The 19,649-nt window shown below is 45.4% G+C and overlaps 1 protein-coding gene and 1 pseudogene across 1 annotated transcript in view; both read right to left on the bottom strand.

The window, feature by feature from the left end:
* LOC123993634 (cytoplasmic FMR1-interacting protein 2) overlaps window positions 1-3,789 on the bottom strand; it is a 43,877-nt gene extending 40,088 nt beyond the window's left edge. The window contains exon 1 of the mRNA XM_046295994.1: window positions 3,646-3,789. The gene's annotated coding sequence lies outside the window, so the exon portion shown is untranslated. The remainder of the gene's footprint in view (window positions 1-3,645) is intronic.
* A 1,118-nt stretch (window positions 3,790-4,907) lies between these two features.
* LOC123992380 lies at window positions 4,908-19,418 on the bottom strand (annotated as a pseudogene).
* Between the last annotated feature and the right edge of the window lie 231 nt (window positions 19,419-19,649).

Raw genomic sequence — 19,649 nt, 5'->3', positions numbered from 1 at the left:
TGGAGTGTTATCTATCCAATAGAACCCAGAGTGTGTTCTTCAACGGAAGCTTCCCTAACGTCCGATATGTGACCGACCTGCTCAAATTGGTCTAATGTAGCAACATTTTATAAGGGTTTTTACATTAGATAAAAGTAGAGACTCAAAGCTACAAAATGGTATATCATACACTACAGTTAAGGAACAATGGGAAAATAATTCTGCTAGGAAAGTTGATAAACTTGTAAACTCACTTTTGAGAAAATGGCCGTTGAATGTTTTGGTACCACTACTGGAGAGCCCTTCCTTGTCTGCCCCCATTCAGCATCGTTCACACACTCTTAAGCTTTAGCCCCACCCATCTCTTGAAGGTTTGATTCGAGTGTTCTGTAGTAACAACAGCAGTCAAGCATCCAAGCTAACTAGCTACTTCCAGACAAATGAGAGAACTGCTCACGGAACATTACTCGCCCTATCAGAGCTGGTTAGGCTGTTTTGTTATCCAGAGTGTTGGTAACTGCAACTGTGCTGTCAGATTGTCCGTTTGTAAATTCAGAGCGTTTCGCTCTCGGAGCGTTCAGTGCGCTTTGGCCGATGAGTAGGGTTGATCCGAATGTTCTGACCTCTCAACGGCAGTCAAGCACCAAGGTAACATTGGCTTGCTTGTTAGCTACTTCCAGACAAATGAGAGAACACACCACTCTGACCATTTTACTCTCCCTAGCAGAGCTGGTTAGGCTGTTTTGATGTTATCCAGAGCGTTGTTGACTATAAATGTGCTGCTGGCAACAATTTAATTACGCTTTTTTGCCGACGTTTACCGACACCGGCCATATTCATCAGTTATTCTGCGCTCTGGCACACTCACACTCAGCGGAGGGTGAAATCAGAGTAGATGACCAGACTGAATTTAAAAACGCATACAAAATGGTTAACAATGAACCATAATCCCAACTCATGGAGTTACTAGCCTGCATGAATCTGCAGGTAGCTAACCAACTGGATTCAATGTTAGCTAGCTAACAGTCTATAGCTAGCCAAGCAAATGGCTCTGAGATACGAATAATAAGATAATACACATAGAGTCAGCTAGCGAGCCAGAAAGCTAATGTTAGCTAGCTAATAGTACACTTTAACTTGAAATGAAACCACTTTCTGTCAAATTTAGAAACATGTATTATCTGAAAATGTAGCTAGCGAGACTATCATTCATGGATGGATGTGTCTCCTGTTGGATGCCATGGTTGTCCTTAGTTCGAAGATGTAATCCGGAGACCATCCATCTCCTTAGCTACCATACTCGAATTCCACTGACTTCAATATTCGGTCCTCCAGAAAGTGGAGAGAAACACTTTCTGGATACGTGTAAAAAATATATATACATTAAAAAAAAACATTTTAAAAGCCACGTTAGACAGGATTACCTAAACTTACTGACCAGCTCAAATAGACAGAACCATGCTATATGGCAGACCAATCCAAACTCATCTCTCGGCATGTCCAGCCCACTCATTATCTCAGCCAATCATGGCTGGCGGGAAGGTTGCTAACTTTTCTGTGGCTAAACCAACTAGGCTCGCAATTTGTATTTACAGATGGCATACAAGTTTGGTATTAAGGCACATGAAAGTTCACATGTTCGCGAAGACATTTCTGCCAAAAACTTTTTAAAATCAAAATATGTTTTATGTTCAAACGGTTCTCCTGTGAAGTAGTGACCCACAACATATGCCTAGTTTCCTGAAATGGGTCACATATGTACAGTGCGGTGTCCCTCAGGGCATTTGCCTTGGGCCGTTACTCTTAGCTATTTGATTTGCTACTGGTCTTACACAAAAGGTAGAATGGCTATGTACATGGATCAATCCATATTCTACATGCCAGCACCCAAAGCCAGTGAGCTCACTGAAATTGTAAATAAGGAGTTACAGTCAGTATTCGAAGGTGATTAATAATAAACTGGTATTAAATACATTTAAAACTAAATGCATTGTATTTGGTTCAAAACATTCTCTAAGACCTAAACTGGAGTTGTACATAAAGGGTGTGACCATTGATAAAGTTGAGCTAAACTTCTAGGTATAACATTGGATGGTCATTTACCATGGTCAAGTCATAATGACAAAGTTGTTGTGAAGATGGAGAGAGGTATGTATGTTACATAAAAAATATGTTCAGCATTTTTGACACAAGAAAATCAACTTTACTTGTAAAATGGTTATTAATTACTTGAGAGGTGGGGAAAAAAACATTAATTTGAGGTTCGGGAATCGATAGGCTACATAATGGAAGACGGTGAACCTGCCATCCGTGCATTTGGCTAGAACAGCATCATGGGCCTGGGTTGGAAGGACGCGTCGTACAATGAACATTTGCCTACATTGTAAACCTGCCTTTTGTCAATGAGGTGATGCTTAACGAAAACATTGTAACAAATTGCTGATAGCCCACTTAAAAGTCCTATTAGAAAATATATTATGAACAAAAATGTAAAAATGCAACGTGCAACAATTTCAAATACTATGCTGAGTTACAGTTCACATAAGGAAGTCAGTCAATAGAAATACATTTCACATGACTGGGCAGGGGCACAGCCATGGGTGGGCCTGGGAGGGTGTAGGCAACCCACTTGGGAGCCAGGCCCAGCCAATCAGAATGAGGTTTTCCCCACAAAAGGGCTTTATTACCCCCCCCCCCCTTAAAACAATGTTGGAGGTGGTTTATGATAGACAAATTATCATTACATTCTCTGGCAACAGCTCTGGTGGACATTCCTGCAGTCAGCAAGCCAATTGCATGCTCCCTCAAAACTTGAGACATCTGTGGCATTGCGTTGTGTGACAAAACAGAACATTTTAGTGGCCTTTATTTGTCCCCAGCACAAGGTGCACCTGTGTAATGATCATGCTGTTTAATCAGCTTCTTGATGTGCCACACCTGTCAGGTGGATGGATTATATTGACAAAGGATAAAATGATCACTAACAGAGATGTCAAAAATGTGTGCACAAAATCTGAGAGAAATAAGCTTTTTGTGTATATGGTACATTTCTGGGATCTTTTATTTCAGCTCATGGGACCAGCACTTTACACATTGCGTTGATATTTTTGTTCAGTGTATGATTAAAACAAATCTAAACTATAAGGAATTTAGTCTACGGGTAGAGCACACGTTAACCTCCACTAGCTGTAGCCAATATATCTATTGGAACATTTACCTATAAAATAACTATTGTATAAATGTTGTGTTTTATTAAGACAATCAAATGTACTGTGTGATATTCATATCTCCCGTAGTATTTTCATGTAAAAATTAAGAAAACTCATTTTTTCTTATAGCCTCTGCCACCCCACCCATCTCTGGTAGTATGACGCTATCAATACACTGCCTGAAATAACGGGGGGGTTCATTCACATCACGGAATAAGTGAAGAGGCAAACGGTCGCCAAAATGAATGATCGAATCCGATCCGTTTGTTTTCAATGTAAAAAATAAAAAAGACATTAATTGCTTCCAATGGTAAAATGATGGTGCACCATGCAAGAGAGAGGAAACACACCGCAGGTACTCAACATCCATCGCAGCCTCCCGTCGAGAAGCGAGCGTAGGCTACCCGCACATATTTGCCGTGTGCTGGCAGCATATTCCGTTACATTTTGCACTTACCTGCAACTTGCATGTCCGTCCAGGAAAATTTGGGCGGACAATGTCTAACTCCGCGACGAAAATCCAGTGTTTTACTGACGCTTTTTCTGGCCTTTTCTCCGACTGATGATCTCGATTCTCTTAGCGCCTATCCGTTATAATCCACCCCACACAAAGAGCAGAAAATGGCTGCAAGTGCATTTCCTTAAAGAGACAGTAACTCACACACAGGCAGGAGGATGGAACTGTGGTGCTGAATATGGCCAATGTTGTTGCACAGACCAACACTCTACCTTGCGATGAGGCTATTGTATCGTCAAAATGAAACAATGTATTTGCAATGTCACCTATCTATCGCTATTCTCTACAAATTATTCCCATTGAAATGATATCATAGCCATTAGGACAACATTGAAACGTGCTTCACATTCTTCCCCATTTCCATTTGATTGGATATTGCAGGATATTACTTACTTACCATGCACCGCACAGGCAAGTCAATGACCCGGTTTCCAGGACAGATGGTGTCAAACTGAACTTTGATCACATCAACTACACAGGATACAGCGTCCAGTCCTTGACATAACTGTATAGGCCTAGTATGCCATAGAGGCACATGTGTTTTTAGAAGAAAACTAAAAAAAAAAAATTAGTATTTCATTCAGTCACCTTACAATGGATTGTATAGAGATTTCATGGAATAGCCCTAAAACTGCATAGGTACCCTACTGTATGGAGTTATCTGTATCTATCTACTCCTGTATATGTCGATATATCTCTATTTATCTATTATATTCATCTAGATACATCCATACTCCCACAGAGATCATTACTATGCCAGTTCTTGGGGGTATTACTATGTCAGACCTCGTTGTCACAGCAACCAGAGCATGCTTGTAGGGCTGTCTGGAACCCCCAGACTCAGTTCATACTTTATCAGGGCAGTGTGTTTGTGTGTCTGCGTGAAAACACTGGATACATTAAAACCACCTACAGTTAGACTACTACAGTTACTGTATAGACAAGTGAACTGTAATGAGTATTATTCATTGTGGTTATTTGGCATTAGGACTGCAGTAGCCTGCTATACAGAGATCCTAGTACATAAGAACGTCTGTAGATGATGGGAATAGCCTGCATTATGACATCATGGGTAAATGGGTTGTGGGTGCCCTCTGATGGTCAGACTTTGAGCGACAGACAGTAAAATCAAACTAAAGTAAGCTTATGAAACAACTAATTAACACAATAGACAGAAAAAATGTATCAAGACACAAGAGAAGTAGATTTCTACATTTTATAAAAATTTGATTTGCTACAAAATAAATAGAAACTTGAAGGAAATTAATAAATAACATAAACACAGCTAGCTAAGTATATTTCATACAGTATCTTCAGTTTGGTTGAGCAAAATGATTCTGGCATGATTCACCGCGGATAGCTGGTTTGCACACCAGGTTTGGCTGAAAAGCTTGTTTGTTCAGGCTCAGAGGTCTGAGAGCAAGGCCAGCTCGTGCAGCAGGAGAGCAAAGGAAGGACGGTCGTCTGGTTTCTACACAGGAAAAGACAGATCAATCACAAGACATTATGTAAGGTACAGGTGAACCAACCTACCAAGCTGAATCAGTAAGGTACAGGTGAATCAACCTACCAAGCTGAATCAGTAAGGTCCAGGTGAACCAACCTACCAAGCTGAATCAATAAGGTCCAGGTGAACCAACCTACCAAGCTGAATCAGTAAGGTCCAGGTGAATCAACCTACCAAGCTGAATCAGTAAGGTACAGGTGAATCAACCTACCAAGCTGAATCAGTAAGGTCCAGGTGAACCAACCTACCAAGCTGAATCAGTAAGGTACAGGTGAATCATCCTACCAAGCTGAATCAGTAAGGTACAGGTGAACCAACCTACCAAGCTGAATCAGTAAGGTACAGGTGAACCAACCTACCAAGCTGAATCAGTAAGGTACAGGTGAACCAACCTACCAAGCTGAATCAGTAAGGTACAGGTGAATCAACCTACCAAGCTGAATCAGTAAGGTCCAGGTGAACCAACCTACCAAGCTGAATCAGTAAGGTGCAGGTGAACCAACCTACCAAGCTGAATCAGTAAGGTACAGGTGAATCAACCTACCAAGCTGAATCAGTAAGTTCCAGGTGAACCAACCTACCAAGCTGAATCAGTAAGGTACAGGTGAATCAACCTACCAAGCTGAATCAGTAAGGTCCAGGTGAACCAACCTACCAAGCTGAATCAGTCAGGTACAGGTGAACCAACCTACCAAGCTGAATCAGTAAGGTACAGGTGAACCAACCTACCAAGCTGAATCAGTAAGGTACAGGTGAACCAACCTACCAAGCTGAATCAGTAAGGTACAGGTGAACCAACCTACCAAGCTGAATCAGTAAGGTACAGGTGAACCAACCTACCAAGCTGAATCAGTAAGGTACAGGTGAACCAACCTACCAAGCTGAATCAGTAAGGTACAGGTGAATCAACCTACCAAGCTGAATCAGTAAGGTCCAGGTGAACCAACCTACCAAGCTGAATCAGTAAGGCACAGGTGAACCAACCTACCAAGCTGAATCAGTAAGGTGCAGGTGAACCAACCTACCAAGCTGAATCAGTAAGGTACAGGTGAATCAACCTACCAAGCTGAATCAGTAAGGCACAGGTGAACCAACCTACCAAGCTGAATCACTAAGTTAAAGGTGAGTCTGTCCACTGCAATATTTCCTAAACTCGGTCCTGCGGACCCCAAGGGGTACAACCCCCCCCCCCAACTACACACCCCCAACTACACCTACACTCAACTACACTCACCCTCCCAACTACACCCACACTCACTCAACTAACCCCACCCACCCACCCACCCAACTACACCCACCCACACTACACACCCACACTACAACCACACCCACCCACACTACAACCACACCCACCCACACTACACCAACCCACACACACCCACCCAACTACACTACACCCACCCGCACTACACTAACAGTACAGGTGAGTCAGTAAGCTACAGGTGTGAAACAGGTAGGTCCTTCCCACCACCCTCCTTCCAGCACCACTCCATGAGGAGGTGCACAGCCTCTGGGGCCTGTCTGGGTTTTAGCAGCCTCAGACCTGCATTCAGGGCCTCCACCACCTCAAGATTAGACCGGTTCTCATAGGGCAGACGCCCCTCAGTATACACCTCCCACATAAACACACCTGGAGGAGAGGAGAGGCGAGAAGGGGGAGTAGAGGGGAGGAGAGAGGAGTGGGGAGAAGGGGAGGGCAGGAGAAAAGGAGTGGGGAGAAGGGGAGGAGAGGAGATTCAACATTATTTCATCATACCTCTAATATGATAACGGTTTAGACCTACCAAAGGACCAGACTCTCTCAGAGAGGATGAATAAACCTACCAAAGGACCAGACTCTCTCAGAGAGGATGAATAAACCTACCAAAGGACCAGACTCTCTCAGAGAGGATGAATAAACCTACCAAAGGACCAGACTCTCTCAGAGAGGATAAATAAACCTACCAAAGGACCAAACGGTCTCAGAGAGGATGAATAAACCTACCAAAGGACCAAACGGTCTCAGAGAGGATGAATAAACCTACCAAAGGACCTGACTCTCTCAGAGAGGATAAATAAACCTACCAAAGGACCAGACTCTCTCAGAGAGGATAAATAAACCTACCAAAGGACCAAACGGTCTCAGAGAGGATGAATAAACCTACCAAAGGACCAAATGGTCTCAGAGAGGATAAATAAACCTACCAAAGGACCAAATGGTCTCAGAGAGGATAAATAAACCTACCAAAGGACCAAATGGTCTCAGAGAGGATGAATAAACCTACCAAAGGACCAGACTCTCTCAGAGAGGATGAATAAACCTACCAAAGGACCAGACTCTCTCAGAGAGGATGAATAAACCTACCAAAGGACCAAATGGTCTCAGAGAGGATGAATAAACCTACCAAAGGACCAGACTCTCTCAGAGAGGATGAATAAACCTACCAAAGGACCAAATGGTCTCAGAGAGGATAAATAAACCTACCAAAGGACCAAATGGTCTCAGAGAGGATAAATAAACCTACCAAAGGACCAGACTCTCTCAGAGAGGATAAATAAACCTACCAAAGGACCAAACGGTCTCAGAGAGGATGAATAAACCTACCAAAGGACCAAACGGTCTCAGAGAGGATGAATAAACCTACCAAAGGACCAGACTCTCTCAGAGAGGATAAATAAACCTACCAAAGGACCAAACGGTCTCAGAGAGGATGAATAAACCTACCAAAGGACCAAATGGTCTCAGAGAGGATAAATAAACCTACCAAAGGACCAAATGGTCTCAGAGAGGATGAATAAACCTACCAATGGACCAAACGGTCTCAGAATAAACCTACCAAAGGACCAGATGATAAATAAACCTACCAAAGGACCAGACTCTCTCAGAGAGGATAAATAAACCTACCAAAGGGACCAAATGAATCTACCAAAGGACCAAATGGTCTCTCAGAGAGGATAAATAAACCTACCAAAGGACCAGACTCTCTCAGAGAGGATAAATAAACCTACCAAAGGACCAAACGGTCTCAGAGAGGATGAATAAACCTACCAAAGGACCAAACGGTCTCAGAGAGGATGAATAAACCTACCAAAGGACCAGACTCTCTCAGAGAGGATAAATAAACCTACCAAAGGACCAAACGGTCTCAGAGAGGATGAATAAACCTACCAAAGGACCAAATGGTCTCAGAGAGGATAAATAAACCTACCAAAGGACCAAATGGTCTCAGAGAGGATGAATAAACCTACCAATGGACCAAACGGTCTCAGAGAGGATGAATAAACCTACCAAAGGACCAGACTCTCTCAGAGAGGATAAATAAACCTACCAAAGGACCAGACTCTCTCAGAGAGGATAAATAAACCTACCAAAGGACCAAATGGTCTCAGAGAGGATAAATAAACCTACCAAAGGACCAAATGGTCTCAGAGAGGATGAATAAACCTACCAAAGGACCAGACTCTCTCAGAGAGGATGAATAAACCTACCAAAGGGACTCTCTCAGAATAAACCTACCAAAGGACCAGAGAGGATGAATAAACCTACCAAAGGACCAGACTCTCTCAGAGAGGATGAATAAACCTACCAAAGGACCAAATGGTCTCAGAGAGGATGAATAAACCTACCAAAGGACCAGACTCTCTCAGAGAGGATGAATAAACCTACCAAAGGACCAAATGGTCTCAGAGAGGATGAATAAACCTACCAAAGGACCAGACTCTCTCAGAGAGGATGAATAAACCTACCAAAGGACCAAATGGTCTCAGAGAGGATAAATAAACCTACCAAAGGACCAAACGGTCTCAGAGAGGATAAATAAACCTACCAAAGGACCAAACGGTCTCAGAGAGGATAAATAAACCTACCAAAGGACCAAACGGTCTCAGAGAGGATGAATAAACCTACCAATGGACCAAACGGTCTCAGAGAGGATGAATAAACCTACCAATGGACCAAACGGTCTCAGAGAGGATGAATAAACCTACCAAAGGACCAGACTCTCTCAGAGAGGATGAATAAACCTACCAAAGGACCAAACGGTCTCAGAGAGGATGAATAAACCTACCAAAGGACCAGACTCTCTCAGAGAGGATGAATAAACCTACCAAAGGACCAGACTCTCTCAGAGAGGATGAATAAACCTACCAAAGGATCAAACGGTCTCAGAGAGGATAAATAAACCTACCAAGGGACCAGACTCTCTCAGAGAGGATGAATAAACCTACCAAAGGACCAGACCTCAGACTTGCTGCTGAACTTGCAGTACTTGATGACCTCAGGAGAAGACCAGAGAGGGGGGGAGGGGAGATGGGAGAGGGGAGGGAGGGAGGGAGGGAGGGAGGGAGGGAGGGAGGGAGGGAGGGGGGAGGGAGGAGGGAGGGAGGGAGGGAGGGAGGGAGGGAGGGAGGGAGGGAGGGAGGGGGGAGGGAGGGGAGAGGGGAAGAGAGAGGGGGGGGAGAAGGAGGGAAGGGGGAGAGAGATGGAGGGGGAGAGGGAGGAAGGAAAGAGGGGAAGGGGGAGAGAGAGTGCAGAGGTAATAATGACATACTAATGCAATTATTGGAAAATACTTCAAGGCTGAACACAACATGGTACACTGTGGTTGCCTGCCACATTCTCCTCCAGGTAGTCCCTCCTGTCTGGACGTTTTCAGGGTGTGGTGGAGCTGCCTGCCTATTAGTAATAGCTGGGGCTGCTACACCTGGGTACCTCATCACACAAGTCTACCTTACATCACCACTTATGTCATCACAGTCCTAATGCTTTTAGAATAGAAAAACACATGCCAATTCTCACGATCATGCATATGCGTTGTTTAAGCATATCATTATTACACAGTAACTTATCTATAACATATAAGCGTCTGGTGTGTTATCTGCCTTGTGTTTGCTCTTTAGAATTGTCATGTAATTCAGGACTAGGAAACTTCCATAGAGATTGTTAGAGGACTCATCTGCCCATGCTGTAACAGACACTATAATGGCACAGATGCAAAAATGAGTCCTCTAACTATCTCTATGATACCATCCATAATCAATAACCAAACAAAATTGCTGCTGGCTGCCTGGAGACAGAAGCAGCAGGTTAACCTCTGACCTTCTGAGAGTTCCGCAGGGCTCTGAGAGCTCTCTCTACCCTGAGAGAAAGGATGCCTCAGTCGTGTGATCAGACCTGCAGAGAATACACATATGCACAAACCCACACACACACACACACACACACACACACACACACACACACACACACACACACACACACACACACACACACACACACACACACACACACACACACACACACACACACACACACACACACACACACACACACACACACACACACACACACACACACACACACACACACACACACACACACACACACACACACACACACACGTTGAATGTCAAGATGAAACTATATTTGCATATACTGGGAGTTAGATAATGTAGAGCGATTAGGCTATTCTGCCTCAACAATAGAACTCATGAACTATTGTTTTACAGGCAGTTTCCTCTGTTGAATGTTGATGCAAGGAAACGATTCCACGCTATACTAAGGGAAGAACATCGGGGCCATAGAACGTATAGAACCATTTCAAACTACATTAACGCTCCTCTCCCATCTCCCTCTCTACTGTGGGAGATCCACGTGTGCTGGTGAAACCTTACATGACCCCTGAAGATGCCTATATCTCAACGGACTAACAAACACAGTTTTGTGGTGCATGTCCAAATAGGTCACACTGGCCTGGCTGTAAACAGATGTATTACGTAGCTCAGGTGAGCCACTGATAACGTAAATACCTGCAGCGTTGTGTTGGTGGTACTGGATGAGCTCAGGAATGGTGCTGAACAGGTATTTCTCTGCCAGGTAAAACGTGGACGTGTCCTCTGCCTCTGACTGTCTGATCTGGTAGCGCTTCACCCGCGGGTTCTTCTGCCTGTTGGATCTGAACATGATTCATCATCATGTAACTATGCCATATATATGCAGTTCAAACAAACAGACACCCCACCACTGTTTTGGTAAAAAGCTGAGGGATGGGGCTGGAGACATGTAACCACTTTCAAATTCATAGACCGAGCTCGGGATGTCCCAATACCAAACGCTGATTGCCCCTTTAACTGACTGTCATTGAAGCTGAGTGCCATGGCTGAAACAGGCAGTACTTACCCTGGGGCTTTAGTGAAGACAGACACAGTGTAGACGCCTGCATGCCTGGAGTCTCGCACCACAAAAACTCCTTCCTTACCCTGCACAAACAAACACAACATTTTATTTCAGTAGGATGAATCATATATATAATTGTGTCTGTTGAGTCCATTAGGTTGAATTTGGTGTATGTCATACCATACTTGAGTGATGTGGAAATTGCCTTTACAATGTCAATTTATGGGAATAAGGCTTGACATGATAACACAGTGAGACTCCCCAAAGGAGAAGAGCTTGTAATAGACAACACCCACTCTACCCTCCCACTGTCACACTACACAACCCTCCCACTCCCACTGTCACACTACACAACCCTCCCACTCCCACTGTCACACTACACAACCCTCCCACCGTCACACTACACAACCCTCCCACTCCCACTACACAACCCTCCCACTCCCACTGTCACACTACACAACCCTCCCACTCCCACCGTCACACTACACAACCCTCTCCTCCCACTGTCACACTACACAACCCTCCCCTCCCACTGTCACACTACACAACCCTCCCACTCCCACTGTCACACTACACAACCCTCCCACTCCCACTGTCACACTACACAACCATCCCACCGTCACACTACACAACCCTCTCCTCCCACTGTCACACTACACAACCCTCCCACCGTCACACTACACAACCCTCCCACCGTCACACTACACACCCTCCCACTCCCACCGTCACACTACACAACCCTCCCACTGTCACACTACACAACCCTCCCACCGTCACACTACACAACCCTCCCACCGTCACACTACACAACCCTCCCACCGTCACACTACACAACCCTCCCACTGTCACACTACACAACCCTCCCACTGTCACACTACACAACCCTCCCCTCCCACTGTCACACTACACAACCATCCCACCATCCCACTCCCACTGTCACACTACACAACCTTCCCCTCTCACTGTCACACTACACAACCTTCCCCTCCCACTGTCACACTACACAACCTTCCCCTCCCACTGTCACACTACACAACCTTCCCCTCCCACTGTCACACTACACAACCCTCCCTCTCACTGTCAGACAACACAACCCTCCCTTCCGCTGTCACATTACACAACCCTCCCCTCCCACTGTCACACTACACAACCATCTCCTCTCACTGTCACACTACACAACCCTCCCCTCCCACTGTCACACTACACAACCCTCCCTCCCACTGTCACACTACACAACCCTCCCTCCCACTGTCACACTACACAACCCTCCCTTCCACTGTCACACTACACAACCCTCTCCTCTCACTGTCACACTACACAACCCTCCCTCCCACTGTCACACTACACAACTCTCCCTTCCACTGTCACACTACACAACCCTCCCTCCCACTGTCACACTACACAACCCTCCCTCCCATTGTCACACTACACAACCCTCCCTCATACTGTCACACTACACAACCCTCCCTTCCACTGTCACACTACACAACCCTCCCATCATCACACTACTCAACCCTCCCTCCCACTGTCACACTACACAACCCTCAAACTGTCACACTACACAACCCTCCCACTCCCACCGTCACACTACACAACCCTCCCACTCCCACCGTCACACTACACAACCCTCCCCTCTCACTGTCACACTACACAACCCTCCCACTCCCACCGTCACACTACACAACCCTCTCCTCTCACTGTCACACTACACAACCCTCCCCTCCCACTGTCACACTACACAACCCTCCCACTGTCACACTACACAACCCTCCCCTCCCACCGTCACACTACACAACCCTCTCACTGTCACACTACACAACCCTCCCCTCCCACTGTCACACTACACAACCCCCTCTCACTGTCACACTACACAACCCTCTCACTGTCACACTACACAACCCTCCCCTCCCACCGTCACACTACACAACCTTCCCACTGTCACACTACACAACCCTCTCCTCTCACTGTCACACTACACAACCCTCCCCTTCCACTGTCACACTACACAACCCTCCCCTTCCACTGTCACACTACACAACCCTACACAACCCTCCCCTCCCACTGTCACACTACACAACCCTCAAACTGTCACACTACACAACCCTCCCCTCCCACTGTCACACTACACAACCCTCCCCTCCCACTGTCACACTACACAACCCTCAAACTGTCACACTACACAACCCTCCCCTCCCACAGTCACACTATACAACCCTCCCACTGTCACCATGCACCATGTCTCATCTGTCTGTAAAATCCAGCATGACATATTTACAACAGGAAATCCTGGACCTGAGTAAACTGCACCGCAGTTTCATATGTCATGTTTCACTCTCTGTGTTTCTGTGTGTCTGTGTGTCTGTGTGTATGTATGTATGTATGTATGTATGTATGTATGTATGTATGTATGTATGTATGTATGTATGTATGTATGTATGTATGTATGTATGTATGTATGTATGTATGTATGTATGTATGTATGTATGTATGTATGTATGTATGTATGTATGTACACAACCCTCCCACTCCCACTGTCACACTACACAACCCTCCCACTCCCACTGTCACACTACACAACCCTCCCACTGTCACACTACACAACCCTCCCACTGTCACACTACACAACCCTCCCACTCCCACTGTCACACTACACAACCCTCTCCTCCCACTGTCACACTACACAACCCTCCCACCGTCACACTACACAACCCTCCCACTCCCACCGTCACACTACACAACCCTCCCACTGTCACACTACACAACCCTCCCACTGTCACACTACACAACCCTCCCCTCCCACTGTCACACTACACAACCATCCCACCATCCCACTCCCACTGTCACACTACACAACCCTCAAACTGTCACACTACACAACCTTCCCCTCTCACTGTCACACTACACAACCTTCCCCTCCCACTGTCACACTACACAACCTTCCCCTCCCACTGTCAGACAACACAACCCTCCCTCTCACTGTCAGACAACACAACCCTCCCCTCCCACTGTCACACTACACAACCCTCTCCTCTCACTGTCACACTACACAACCCTCCCCTCCCACTGTCACACTACACAACCCTCCCTCCCACTGTCACACTACACAACCCTCCCTTCCACTGTCACACTACACAACCCTCCCTTCCACTGTCACACTACACAACCCTCTCCTCTCACTGTCACACTACACAACCCTCCCTCCCACTGTCACACTACACAACTCTCCCTTCCACTGTCACACTACACAACCCTCCCTCCCACTGTCACACTACACAACCCTCCCTCCCACTGTCACACTACACAACCCTCCCTCCCACTGTCACACTACACAACCCTCCCTTCCACTGTCACACTACACAACCCTCCCTCCCACTGTCACACTACACAACCCTCCCACTGTCACACTACACAACACTCCCACTCCCACTGTCACACTACACAACCCTCCCTCCCACTGTCACACTACACAACCCTCCCTCCCATTGTCACACTACACAACCCTCCCTCCCATTGTCACACTACACAACCCTCCCTCATACTGTCACACTACACAACCCTCCCTTCCACTGTCACACTACACAACCCTCCCATCATCACACTACTCAACCCTCCCTCCCACTGTCACACACAACCCTCAAACTGTCACACTACACCCCTCCCACTCCCACCGTCACACTACACAACCCTCCCACTCCCACCGTCACACTACACAACCCTCCCCTCTCACTGTCACACTACACAACCCTCCCACTCCCACCGTCACACTACACAACCCTCTCCTCTCACTGTCACACTACACAACCCTCCCCTCCCACTGTCACACTACACAACCCTCCCACTGTCACACTACACAACCCTCCCCTCCCACCGTCACATTACACAACCCTCCCACTGTCACACTACACAACCCTCCCCTCCCACCGTCACACTACACAACCCTCTCCTCTCACTGTCACACTACACAACCCTCCCCTCCCACTGTCACACTAAACAACCCTCCCACTGTCACACTACACAACCCTCCCCTCCCACCGTCACACTACACAACCCTCTCCCTGTCACACTACACAACCCTCCCCTCCCACTGTCACACTACACAACCCTCTCACTGTCACACTACACAACCCTCCCCTCCCACCGTCACACTACACAACCTTCCCACTGTCACACTACACAACCCTCTCCTCTCACTGTCACACTACACAACCCTCCCCTTCCACTGTCACACTACACAACCCTCTCCTCTCACTGTCACACTACACAACCCTCCCCTTCCACTGTCACACTACACAACCCTCCCCTCCCACTGTCACACTACACAACCCTCAAACTGTCACACTACACAACCCTCCCCTCCCACTGTCACACTACACAACCCTCCCCTCCCACTGTCACACTACACAACCCTCAAACTGTCACACTACACAACCCTCCCCTCCCACTGTCACACTATACAACCCTCCCACTGTCACCATGCACCATGTCTCATCTGTCTGTAAAATCCAGCATGACATATTTACAACAGGAAATCCTGGACCTGAGTAAACTGCACCGCAGTTTCAAATGTCATGTTTCACTCTCTGTGTGTTTCTGTCTGTCTGTGTGTATGTATGTATGTATGTATGTATGTATGTATGTATGTATGTATGTATGTATGTATGTATGTATGTATGTATGTATGTATGTATGTATGTATGTATGTATGTATGTATGTATGTATGTATGTATGTATGTATGTATGTATGTATGTATGTATGTATGTATGTATGTATGTATGTATGTGTGTGCGCGTGCACATGTGTGTGTGTGTGTGTGTGTGTGTGTGTGTGTGTGTGTGTGTGTGTGTGTGTGTGTGTGTGTGTGTGTGTGTGTGTGTGTGTGTGTGTGTGTGTGTGTGTGTGTGTGTGTGTGTGTGTGTGTGTGTGTGTGTGTGTGTGTGCGTGTATGTGTGGTGTGCATATATATATATTTTAGGGATTACAAAAACATGCTTTCTCTCTAGTTTCAGTTTTGTCTGGTTGTAATTCTGATAACCTTGCTTTTTGATTGAATCAAGCCCAACATGTCTTTCTTCTGTCTTCCGTAGTACAGTTTAATACCAAGATGAAGATGGTCGGCGTTGTTTTACCTCTGTCATCAGAAGTTCCTCAGCTCTCCCTCTCGTTATGTCTTTGTTGTATCATCTGAAAAAAAAGAATGTGAATTAGAAACAACAAAGACAACCAATAAGATGTCTGAAATAAAAGGCTGAACAGGGTACAATTGTTATTTTATACATTATAAATAGTCAGGAAAATCGTATTTGATATATATCAGACTCACTCAAACCTGTTGAAGTTGTTGCAGGATTTCTCCGCTATATACAGTACATGCAAGGTACAAAACCTGAGTTTCTGTTGAAGGAATGGACAAAATGGGATGAATACTGTAGGTGTGTACAACTATAAAACCAATAATACATATTACAGATAGGACCACAGGGTTGTCATAAGGTTATCATATGGCATAGGGTTGTCATGGGGTTGTCATAGGGTTGTCATGGGGTTGTCATGGGGTTGACATAGCGTTGTCATATGGTTATCACTCTCTCCTTACCCTCTGTGGTCTTGTACCGTCCACCAGTTATGGTGGGAACTGTCAGTCAGGATGTACTCCTGGTCTTTGTGAAGTGGCAGGTCTGTGTCTTTATGGGGACTGTAGTTTTGTAGCGCTACCACCACATCACCCTCTGGCCCGGGTCAAAGAGCCGCCGCTAGCGGCACGATGTAAGGGAAACATTGATCATTAGCATTAATGTGACTCAGCAACATACTGTACATTTACAGGCACAGTGAAGTAAATAGAGGTGACTTATAATGCATATTTACCTGTGGGTCCGGGGTTGGAGGGAGAGGCGATTAAGTAGTGATTAAGTAGTGATTAAGGAGTGATTAAGTCATGATTAAGTAGTGATTAGCATTTTTACTTTTATACTTTACACCACTGGGTGGAATTGTTTTAAAAAGGTGATACTATGAATCATTTAGCTATTTGATTTAGAATTTTAGGACCCCTATAGGTATCAAAATGTCAAAGACACACATTTTGGTTTCTTCTGACCATATGACATTCTCCCAATCTTCTTCTGGATCATCCAAATGCTCTCTAGCAAACTTCAGACGGGCCTGGACATGTACTGGCTTAAGCAGGGGTACATGTCTGGCACTGCAGGATTTGAGTCCCTGGCGGCGTAGCGTGTTACTGATGGTAGGCTTTGTTACTTTGGTCCCAGCTCTCTGCAGGTAATTCACTAGGTCCCCCCGTGTGGTTCTGGGATTTTTGCTCACCGTTTTTGTGATCATTTTGACCCCACGGGGTGAGATCTTGCGTGGAGCCCCAGATCGAGGGAGATTATCAGTGGTCTTGTATGTCTTCCATTTCCTAATAATTGCTCCCACAGTTGATTTCTTCAAACCAAGCTGCTTACCTATTGCAGATTCAGTCTTCCCAGCCTGGTGCAGGTCTACAATTTTGTTTCTGGTGTCCTTTGACAGCTCTTTGGTCTTGGCCATAGTGGAGTTTGGAGTGTGACTGTTTGAGGTTGTGGACAGGTGTCTTTTATACTGATAACAAGTTCAAACAGGTGCCATTAATACAGGTAACGAGTGGAGGACAGAGGAGCCTCTTAAAGAAGAAGTTACAGGTCTGTGAGAGCCAGAAATCTTGCTTGTTTGTAGATGACCAAATACTTATTTTCCACCATAATTTGCTAATAGATTCATTAAAAATCCTACAATGTGATTTTCTGGATTTCTTTTCTCATTTTGCCTGTCATAGTTGAAGTGTACCTATGATGAAAATTACAGGCCTCGCTCATCTTTTTAAGTGGGAGAACTTGCACAATTGGTGGCTGACTAAAAACTTTTTTGCCCCCCTGTATAGGTAACAGTTGTCGTGGACAACCTGTTGAGACATTTAAGCATATTTGAAAAAACTGTGTCATGGCTTATTTATAAATGAATGTCGTTGTAAAGTGTTCCCAATGGTCAGTAATTAGCATTCCAGTCATTAGCATTCCAGTAATTAGCATTACAGTCATTAGCTTTCCAGTGGTCTTACCTGGAAGGGGTACTTGTTGCTGTAGGGGATTGGGACTTCACTGCACACTATCTCCACACACTTGATCCTGGAGAGCTCAATGCAACCTTTCTGGCTGGGCTTTTTCTAAAGATGAATACAGTTTTCTATTAACATCTTCACAACTTTCCATTTGCACATCAAACAGTACAACCTCCATAAAGCAACTGTCATGTAAAGGTCATATTCCTTCATAACTCAATATCTGATTTTAAAAATTACACTGCTGAAGTGTAAAATGTAAAATAATTTCAACTAAATGTAATTCTTGCCAGCAATTATTAAACAAACAAACCACACAATTTATCAATAAACATTGTACATGCCCCAGGGCACTGTTCAGAATAAATCAGGTCCTGGGTGTCCAAGACAAATAATCTTTCCTTGTAATTGCAGGGCGACGTCCTTCGCTTCTGTTAAGGTTTCTTGATGAGAGTCCCCTTCAATATTACTGTGGGGAGCATAGTGAACACAGATACCTGGCTAACATTGAGAGACAGGGAGAGAGAAAGACAGTGAGGTGGGCTGTAGAGTTAGACTGAACACCGATGGAGGAGTGGAGAGAAGGAAAAGAGTGTTGGGAGTTAGTGTCGTGTGAGTTTCCGGTGTAGACATAGGTAAACCACTTCCTTGAGCATGACAGAGAGAAAGAGACCAACTCTCAGACACATACAAACTCATTCTGCAAAGATACACACTCAGACTAAGATGCACACACACACACACCCCACACAGGTCAAAACATCACAAACTGCATGGGTGCACAGAACCACAGGGCCTGAGCAGCTCTCTCCCCAGAAATGAGGCTAAACACACACTTACAAAACTCAAAACTGCCAAACTAATGAAAACATTTGAGTAAATGAGTGATACAAAGTATATTGCTTCCACACCAGTGTGGTTCTTGAGTTAATTAAGCAATTAGCATACCCTCATGCTTAGGGTCATGTATGAAAATGCTGGGCAGTCCATTATTTTGCCTACCATGACTATGGTAGGATGACAATACCCCCATCCACAGGACAGGAGTGGTCACTGTATGGGTTTATGAGCATGAAAATGATGTAAACCATATACCATGGCCCTCTTAGTCACCAAATCTCACCACACTTATAGGAGATACAAGAGCCACGTCTGAAACAGCGTTTTCCACCACCATCAACCAAA

This window comes from Oncorhynchus gorbuscha, linkage group LG13 (genome assembly GCF_021184085.1).
Source record: "Oncorhynchus gorbuscha isolate QuinsamMale2020 ecotype Even-year linkage group LG13, OgorEven_v1.0, whole genome shotgun sequence".
Taxonomy (NCBI): Eukaryota; Metazoa; Chordata; class Actinopteri; order Salmoniformes; family Salmonidae; genus Oncorhynchus; species Oncorhynchus gorbuscha.
This window is presented reverse-complemented; position numbering and strand designations above follow the sequence as displayed.